Here is an 8458-nt window from a genome sequence, read left to right as displayed (position 1 = left end):
TATACAAATTAATCTTAGAAATGACATCTCATCATTTTCTTCATCTATTTCTCTTTATAAACAAATTACTAGGTCCAGTTACACTCAAAGGAAGAAGCTTACACCTAAAGGGAAAGGGGAGAAGATTACTTAAGGATGTAAATATTACAAAGCAAGAATTATTGGGAGCCATTTTAGAAGCTGCCTACCACACAAAAATGTTCTCCTGTGAAGCTGCTCAATAGTTTTGTTGCATTTTCCTGGTTTCATTCTTACTAAAACTGAAAATTTGTCATGAGGTGTCCCTGCCTCTCTAGTCTATGGTATATTGTTTAGGATTATCTGGATTGACAAGAAAACTACTCTAGTTATTAAGTCCCCTCACCTTCATCATCTCAATCATAATGGTTAAAAAGATCAGGAAGAAGTTTTAAAAAAGAAAGAATATTTGAGAAAGATTCTTAGTTTTTCATTGATGTTTGCCAATTTAATTATGATGTATCTTGGTGTTGGTCTTTTGGGGTTCATCTTGTTTGGGACTCTATGTACTTCTTAGACTTATGTGTTTTCTTGCAAGCATCAGGGAAGTTTTCTGTCATTTCTTCAAACAGGTTTTCTATTCCTTATTCTGCTTCCTCTCCTCTGGTACTCCCATTATGCGGATGTTGTTTCATTTCATGATGTCTCAAAGCTCCCCTAGGCTCTCCTCCTGCTTTTTAATACAGTGGGGCCTTGACTTACGAGTGTCCCGACTAAGGAGTTTTTTGAGATACCAGCTGTCTCTTGGCCAATTTTTTGCATTGAGTTGATAGAGTAATGTGAGTTAACGATCTCCTTAATGAGCTCCTTAACGAGCTCAGTCTTGGAATGAATTAAACTGGTAAGTCAAGGCCCTACTGTATTTCTTTCCTGTTACTGCTGTGTTTATACTACTTTGTCTTCTAATTCACTGATGTGATACTTAGCCTCTTATAGTCTAAAATTTAAGCCTTCCATTGTGTTCTTTAATGTAGCTAGGTTATTCTTCATTTCCTCTTGGTTCCTTTTTATGGTGGTGACATTCTCATTCAGATCCTTACAATTCTCATTGAGTTGTGTGTATTTGTCATCTAACTGTTTGAGCATCCTTATAACCATTAGTCTAAATTCTTTCTCTGACATGTTACTTGCCTCCATTTCATTTAATTTCCTTTCTGGTGATTTCTCTTTTTCTTTCTGTTGGGAATAATTTTTTTGTTTCTCCATTTTTTGCTGTAATATTTTAATTTTTTCTTTGTCTTAGATCCAACTGCTTTGCTACACAGTTTCTTTTGGAGGTAGTGCTAGTGGTGCAGTCTCTCAGGTCTCATTCGCTTGGTGATCTACCAGGGCTCCCTACTTGAGCTATTTGGGTTCTCTTGATGTAGTTGGATCTTGAATGTTAGTTTCTCATTCGTGGTTGAAGTCTCATCATGGATTGTCAATGTGACTCACCCCCAACTTCATTGTGTAACCTGTTTTGGATGTGATTATGTTCTGGCTCTTGTAGAAAAGTTTGTCTGAGGTCTCATTCTTATATGTTCACTGTGGGTTCCCAGAGTCCATGGCCTGGGAGGAAGGAGTGTCGTGGCCTGAAGCTCAGGTACTGTGACTTTGGCTGGTGTGGTATGACTCTTGCTGGATTAGTGTCACTCTGTACCTCACTATGAGTGGCACATAGCCCATTACAGTGGGAGTGGTGGTGTCTCATAGTTGGTGGTCAAGGCAGAGGGACTCTGGTCAAAGTGATCCCTCTCTGAATTATGAGGGGTTTCAGGATATAGCAGTTAGGGATGTGGGAATCTCAGAGTCTGTAGCTGAAACAATGTCACCTTGTCCAGGGAGGCAAGTCCTCAGCAATTCATCAAGCTGTCCAGAGGTAAGTAGCTGAGAGGGGCATACCATGAATCCTGCTGAGGGAGCTGTGCAGGTTGGAAATGGACACATCCAGTGGCAACTCACAGAGGGGCCCAGGAGCCATCTGCAAGGTGTGTATGCTCTTGGGGCCTACACACTGGATCAGAGCAATTGTGGTGTGCCACCAGCCCCATGGAGAGAGAAGTCCTAGTTTCTGCTTTGGGGGATGTGCACCCTTGGTTGGATATGTGCATTTAGTGGCTACTTACAGAGTCGCCCAGGAGCTGTCAGCTGGGGCGGTGGGCTCATGGGGCCTGTATGCTGAAATGGCGCTACCATGGGAATTGGATGCCAGCAGCCTGGGTTGTGCCTTGTGGTGGCTCAGAGAAGCACCCAGGGGCCACCTGCTGGGGCAGCAGGCTGAGGGGGCTTGCACGCTGGATTGGTGCAACTGCAGTGACCAGAGTTTGGCAGTTGAGGAGGCGTAAGTCTGAGTTTCTGCTGCTGGGGCCTTATGACCTTGGTTGGATACAAATATGCCTAATGGCACCTCACAGAGGCACCTGGGAGTTGCCTGATGGGGCAGGGACCTCAGGGGGGCTGTGTGCTGAAACCATGTGACCACAGTGTCTGTGGGTAGGCAGCTGGGAAGGGGGAAGTCTGAATTTCTACTGCCACAGCCATTCACCCTTGTTTGGATACAAGCACACCTAGCAGGTGCCCAAGGAGGCACCCTGGAGCCGCCTATAGGGGCAGCAGGCTCAGTAGGCTTGCGTGCTGGAAAGATGCAACTGTGGTGTCCAGAGGTTAGCAACTGGGGAGGTGGATGTCCCAATTTTTGCTGCGCCCTTGATTGAATTCATGCATGTCCAGGGGGTGCTCACAGAGGCACCAGGAGCCACCTGTTGGGGTGGTGGGGCTCAGGAGGCCTGCACATTGGAAAAGTGCAACTGCAGTATCCAGCAGTTTACAGCTGTGGAGGAGGAAGACTCAGTTTTTGCTGCTGGGGCCTTGCACCCTTGGTTGGATTTGCGTGTGCCCAGCAGCAGCTCACAGAGGCACCTGGGAGCCATTTGCCAGGGCAGCACACTCACACACTCAGGAGGGCCCTGGCACTGAAGCCACGTGACTGAGTTGTCTGTGGGCAGCCAACCAGGAGTGGGGAAATCCAGATTTCTACTGCCGGTGCAGTGTGCCCTTGTTTGGATATGAGTGCTCCCAGTGGGGCTTACAGCTGCACCCAAGAGCCACCTTTAGGGCAATGGGCTTAGGCGGCCTGCACACTGGAAAAGTGAGACTGTTGTGTCCAGAGATCAGTAGCTGTGGAGTGGGAAGGCTCAGTTTTTGAAGCCAGGGTGTTGCACCCTTGGTTAGGTTCTTGTGCACACAGTGGGCACTTACAGAGGCTCCTGGGGGCTGTTTGTCACAGTGGTGCACTCAGAGGGGACCTTGGGCTGGAGCCATGTGACTGAAGTGTCTGCGGGCAGGCAGCCAGGAGTGGGCGAAGTCCAAATTTCTACTGCTGTGGCCTAGTGCCCTTGGTTGGATTTGTGTGCACTCAGTGGCAGCTCAGAGGCACCCAGGGTCTGTTTGCCAGGGTGGCACACTCACGCGCTCAGAGAGACTCTGGCACTGAAGCCACACATCCAAGGTTTCTATGGGCGGGCAGGCAGCCAGGAAGGGCAGATTCAGAATTCCTACTACTGGGGCTGTGCAATATTGTTTAGACATGAGCATGCCCAGCAGTGGCCCACAGCAGCACCCTAGAGCCACCTTTGGGCTGGTAGGTTCAGGACGCCTGTGTGCTGGAAAGGCATGACTCTGTTATCTGGAGGTCAGCAGCTGTGGAGCGGGAAGACTCAGTTTTTGCTGCTGGGTGTTGTGTCCTTGGTTGGATTTATGCGTGCCCAGTGGTGGCTCACAGATGCACCTGGGGTCCGTTTGCCAGGGTGGTGCACTCACACACTCAGAGAGGCCCTGGCGCTGAAGCTGCATGACCAAGGTGTCTGTGGGCAGGCAGCCAGGAAGGGGGAATTCAGAATTTCTGCTGGGGCTATGCACCCTTATTTGGGTAAGAGCATGCCCAGTGGGGTCTTACAGCAGCACCCAAGAGCGGCCTGTGGGTGGTGGGATAAGGAGATGCAACTGAGGTGTCCAGAGTTCAGCAGCTGGGGAAGGGGGAAGTCGCACTTACTGCTGCGGAAGCCGTGCACCCTTGGAGGTGGATGTCCTAGGGTCTGCAGGTCTGCGGATGGGGCAGCAGGATTTTGGCTGTAGTGTCTGCAGGGTCACGGGCAGTGTCCAAGGCTAGTCTGGGTGGTGGTGCTGATGAGTTCCTAGAAAAGGCCGCTCTCCCCTTCAAGATGGTGTGGGCTCCATGCCCGAGCCCCATAGCCTGGGGAGTGCCTGAAGTGGTGGTAGGTGCTCCCTATCCAGGAGAGTCTGGTCTGCCAGCCCCTGCTTCTCCTGCTGGATTTAACTGTCCCTCACTCACTCACACACATGCCACAAACATCCACACACTCTCCTTTCAACTCCTCACTCACTCACACTCTCTCCCTCACTTCCATCCTGCCAGCCACCATCTTCTGAAAACCCATTATTTCTTCAAATAGGTTTTCAATATCTTGCTCTCACTCTTCTTCTGGCACTCCCATAATGCAGATGTTGGTACGCTTGAAATTGTCCCAGAGGCTCCTTACGCTATCTTCATATTTTTGGATTCTTTTTACTTTTTGCTCTTCCAGTTGGTTGTTTTTTGCTTCCTCATATTTCAAATCATTGATTTGATTTTCAGAATCCTCTACTTTACTGTTGAATCTCTGTATATCACTTTTTTTTTTTTTTTTGGTCAGGAAAACAAATCCATTTTATTTATTTTCAGTAAGTTTAAATCCTCGAGGAGTACAGCATTACACAAATTCTATGTCCAATAGCCTTAGCAGGAAGATTGCTTTGGAATTTAGCATGAACCATCCCACTATTTCCATGAGCATGAGTTACCTTTCCTCAGATTACTCTGGTTTTGTTTGGTTTGCCACTAGTAGTCATTGTGTTGTTCTTTGCTTTGTACACATAAGCACATCTTTTGCCTAGATAGAAGTCTGTTTCATCTCGAGCATAAACACCTTCAATTTTAAGAAGAGCTGTGTGCTCCCTCTGGTTCTAAAGGCCCTGCTTATAGAGAGCAAAAATGGCCTTGGACCATAGCCTTCCAGACATATTTGTCCTTATAGAAGTTCTGTTCCCAGCAGGCCTCCAGAGGCTCCAATATGGCAGAAAAAGTATATTACTCTCTATTTCAGTCAATTTATGCTTAATTTCTGACTGGTCCTTCCCCCCCCCCTATTTTTTTTGCATTCTCATTAAGATCCTTGAAAGTTTCACTAAGTCTCTTGGAGGTTTCTAGAAGATTCTTGAGTAACCTTATAACTATGGTTTTGTACTCTATATCCAATAGTTTTCTTTCTCCCATTTATTTCATTAGTGTCATGCTTCTCTGTCTCTGCATTTTGACTGTTTCCTTGTGTGTGTTTCTATGTATTGGGTAAAGGTGCTATGTCTCCTTGTGTTGGTAGAGTGGCCTTGTGTAGTAGTTGTCCTATAGGGCCCAGTGGCTCAGCCTCCCCAGTCACCTGAGGTGGACATTTTAGGTGCACCCCTTTTGTGGGCTTTGAGCACAGTCTTGGTGTAGTTGAGACTTGATTGCTGTTGGTGTCACTGTGAGGACCATTTGCAACTACAGTGGGAGAGCTGCTATGCAAGAAACACCTCTATGGAGCAGGACTTGCTTCAGTGGGGCTTTGGTGTTCACTGAGTCTGCCCCATGAGTGTGTGACTTATGGATGTGTAGAATTATAATCTTGTATGGTCTGACACTGACCACTGGGTACACTGCTCTTGGGTCTCCAGGAGTAGAGATCCAAAGGTGCAAAGTCAGCCACTGCCTGGGGTCACCCAGCAGGATCTACAGGGAGATCTGCAGATTCCTCTTCTTTGTATCGGGTTTGGAAGTGTCCAAATGAGGCCCATCTTTGAAGCAAGGCAGGCTGTGCTGGTGCCATGTCTTGGGCCTTTTATTGATAGGTTTGGGGCAACTGGCCCAGCTGCAGGTTGTTTGAGAGATTTTAGCCTGAGCAAGGATGAGCCATCCATATGCAAAAGGTGCTGCACACAGCTTGGATGGGGTGGTAAATTGGATGGGATGGGGTCTTAGGGAATCACCAGGGTGGAGCAAACAGAAATATCTTCCAGTCAGCCCTGTGATAGGTGAGGTCCCAGCACAGGAACAATAATACCTGCCAGCATCTCTATCTGGGAGAAAGCTGCCCCCTGAGTTCCTGCCCTGATGCCAGGATATCCAGTTCCTCCTCATATGTGTCTGTGCCCCCGAAAGCCTCACCCTGGTGCTGGAGCTAAGAGGAAGTGGGAACTTACAAATTCAGTTAGTGGTGTTGGCCTTTTAAATGAAGAAGCTGGGTCTCCAGCAGCCTGTATGTCACTGAACCCCAATCTGCACTGGTTTTTACAGTCTGTAGTTCTTACTGTCATGGTGACTTCTTCTCTCAGCTCTGGGACCCTGGGCTGGACATCTGGTGTAGGGCTGAGACCTTTTATTCCTCTGGGTGGTCTCCACAGGGATGATCTCCTCCCAATTGTGAAAGTGGCCCATATGGGTGCGGGACCTACCCATTCCACTCCTCTGCCCCTCCTACAGGTTTCTGTGTGCTTTCTTCTTTACTTCTCTAGTTGTAGGACTTCCATTAAGCCAGCTTTCTGGCAATTCTGGATGATGGTTGTTCTGTATTTTAGTTGTAATTTTGATGTGGTTGTGGGAGGCAGCGAGTACCAGCATCCCTGGTTCCTCCAGCCTGATCTGAATCTTTTCATTTGTCATAACTAAAGCTTGTCAGTCTACTCTTATCTATAAAGGAGCCAAGTATCATCAGTGCTTTTAATTATAGTCAAACCTTGATTCTCAAATGGCTCCCATATTCAATAATTTGGTTCTTGGCCAAATTGTTCACAGGAGGTTGAGGGTGGTGGTTGCAATGTCTTAGTTGTCAAATAAAACTTCTGTTCTCCACCGGACAACCCTTTCATGCTGTGTGATCAATGATGTGTCCTCAGAGGTGACAAAGTTGAGAATGTGTGAGTATGAGTCAGTTACTGTTAAACTTGGAGTTGTTAACATCTCAGGAAATTGTGCTGTGAATATTTTTGTGGGTTTTTTCTTTTGCTGCTGCTTATTCTTATTAAATATATTCAGTAAGTTGTCATGAGTCCTAAGAAGGTTAGTGATAGCAACAAAGTGAAAAGGAAAGTTTTGAAAACAACAATAGAGCTTTAAAAAGAAATTATTGCGAAGTATAATAGAGGTGTTTGTGTGTCTGATCTGGTTACAGAGTATGGAATGAGAAATCAAAGGTTAGCACAATTTTAAAATATGAAGAGGCCATCAAGAGTGCCTATGTTCCTAAGAGTATGAAAGTGCTCAAGAAACAATGATCATAGGCAATTGACAGCAGCTGAAGAGCTCTCTTTGGAGGAGGAGGGAAGAGAGGAAATTCCTACTTAGCTAATCAAGGAAATGCCTGGGAAATTGGGAGAAATGAAAAGTTCATTGAGCAATACCATCCTGCAAAGAATAGCAAATCTGTGATAAACTTATTCAATGATAATGCAGTGTTTCAATTTAGGCAAGTGTTAAAACACAGGCAAAAACAAACATCATTGGGTAGGTTTCTAGTGAAACAGAGTTCCATTGAGCCTGAAGCAAGTTCTAGTGGAACAAAGAGACAAAAGAGAGAAAGAACCCCAGAAGGACAGCTACCAGACGTTTTTATGAAGGTGTACTACCCTTCCAAGCAATAACATCCCTCCATCACTCCATCCCTCCTCTCCATATTCAGTCACTAATAGCTCTCAACATTAATAGTAAATTTTAGTGTGTACGTAAATTTTCAATTTTTACTGTACATTTCATTTCCTTTTAAAATTTTCATTTACATCTTGTGTCCTTTTTGTTTTTAAAGTGCCTATTTATAGATTAAACAGTATATAAGAAAAGTTCAAACAGGAAATCATTTGGGGGTCTGGAGTGGATTAATTGAATTTACATTATTTCTAATGGGAAAAACATGATACAGTTTTGAACAAATTGCTTCTTGAATAGCCTTCTGAAGTGAATTAAGTTTGAGAACTGAGGTTCCACTGTACTTATTTCTTAAAAACAATCCTTGAAGTATAAAGATTCCCCTAGTGTAGATACCAGCTGGCAGTTACAATTTGTTGCTTAACATCAACCTGATGATGGATTTAGCTGCAATAGAGGGAGTGAGTATAATAGCTATGCCTTTCTTAGAACTTCAAGAAAGTTGTGTTTATAACTTCTTATTTCATTGTGTTCATCTTATCTCTTCCCTTAGCAGTGATTTTCACCTCAAAGCACTCCTCCATTGTAGGAATGAATGTTTATGATGTGGCAGGCAGTGTAGTGAATGCTGTACATATATTTATCTAATTTTCACACTAATGCTACAAATGTAGGCGCCAGTGTAACCTCCATTTTAAAATTGAGGAAACTGAAGCACAGAAGTCAAAT

At 45.4% G+C, this 8458-nt stretch overlaps 1 pseudogene; it reads right to left on the bottom strand.

Annotated features, from left to right (window-relative positions):
- Positions 1–4706: 4706 nt before the first annotated feature.
- Positions 4707–5125, bottom strand: LOC107183173 (annotated as a pseudogene).
- Positions 5126–8458: the final 3333 nt, after the last annotated feature.

This window comes from Myotis davidii, unplaced genomic scaffold, assembly GCF_000327345.1.
Source record: "Myotis davidii unplaced genomic scaffold, ASM32734v1 scaffold561, whole genome shotgun sequence".
NCBI lineage: Eukaryota > Metazoa > Chordata > Mammalia > Chiroptera > Vespertilionidae > Myotis > Myotis davidii.
Note: the sequence above shows the minus strand (reverse complement) of the source record. Positions and strands in the feature narration are given on the sequence as shown.